Source organism: Carassius auratus, chromosome 37, assembly GCF_003368295.1.
Source record: "Carassius auratus strain Wakin chromosome 37, ASM336829v1, whole genome shotgun sequence".
NCBI classification, from domain to species: Eukaryota; Metazoa; Chordata; class Actinopteri; order Cypriniformes; family Cyprinidae; genus Carassius; species Carassius auratus.
The window spans coordinates 17,846,016-17,847,092 of NC_039279.1; positions in this window are offsets into that span (position 1 = coordinate 17,846,016).

Genomic DNA, 1,077 nt, shown 5'->3' on the forward strand with positions numbered 1-1,077 from the left:
CGTTTCTTATTGCAAAAACGTCAATCCTCAACAAAGCAGACGGCCATTCACATTATCCACAGAAAAAAAAGATCCTGAGGGAAGGATGCACACAAAGAAGAAGAGTTTCGCGGATGTTGACGCAGTCCTTACTCACATCAGTCTGAAAACTGTAACTACAAACTTGAGATACGACGAAAACACGTTATTCCCAATGTGTACTGCACAGAAAGCACCAAAAAAAAAAAAAAAAAACGGGTCCCAATCTTTTCTTTATATTAAACACAAGCCGGTTTGCTGTTTTGGGGAATTCTGTGTGACTGCACGAAATCCACGTGTTAAAAGGCCAGATGTATTATTTTAAGAGCTTGATATTTGATGTTAATGTGCAAAGCAAAGACGGAATCGTTTGAGAAAAGAGCTCAGGCTCAGAGTTGGCAAAAGAGGAGCTGGTGTCATATTTCTACCCTTCCAGAAAAAAATGGGTCAGTTTCTTCTGGTCCTTAAAGGTTTCCTCCCTTTCGTTTGGATATGCAAAATGTATGGGGTTTAATAGTTGAATAGTGTTTTTTTTTTTTTTTTTTTTTTTTTTTTTTTTTGTCCTGTCTTGTCTGCTTTTATTGAAATATAAATCTAAAATTAGAATATAAATAGTTATTGTATACGCATTTTGTAGAATGTGCTTTTATTTTATTTTTTCATCCAGTACCATATCATAGACGATATATATACAGTAGTTTACTATTACTTTTTCCGGTTAAGATTAATTTATTAACGAATTGTTTAAGTTTTATTTATTCTCTCCTTTCCTTTTCACCTCATTTTTTATTTCACCAGTTTATGTTGTCACGCCAGTAGTTGGTGTTAAGTGTGAATTTTATTACTTGTGTGTTTCAAGTGAGCAATTGAATCAGTCAACAGCGAATCTGTCAATTAATTTAAAACACCCACTCAGCATTAGACAACTTCAAGAAACAATTCATTTGAACATTTATTATAAAAACAACGGTGGATGCTGGGTTGACTACCGACTCGTTTAATGAAAGGGGCGTGTTTCTTCAGTATAGGTCAACCAATTAAATTCTCAGTTCACAGCTC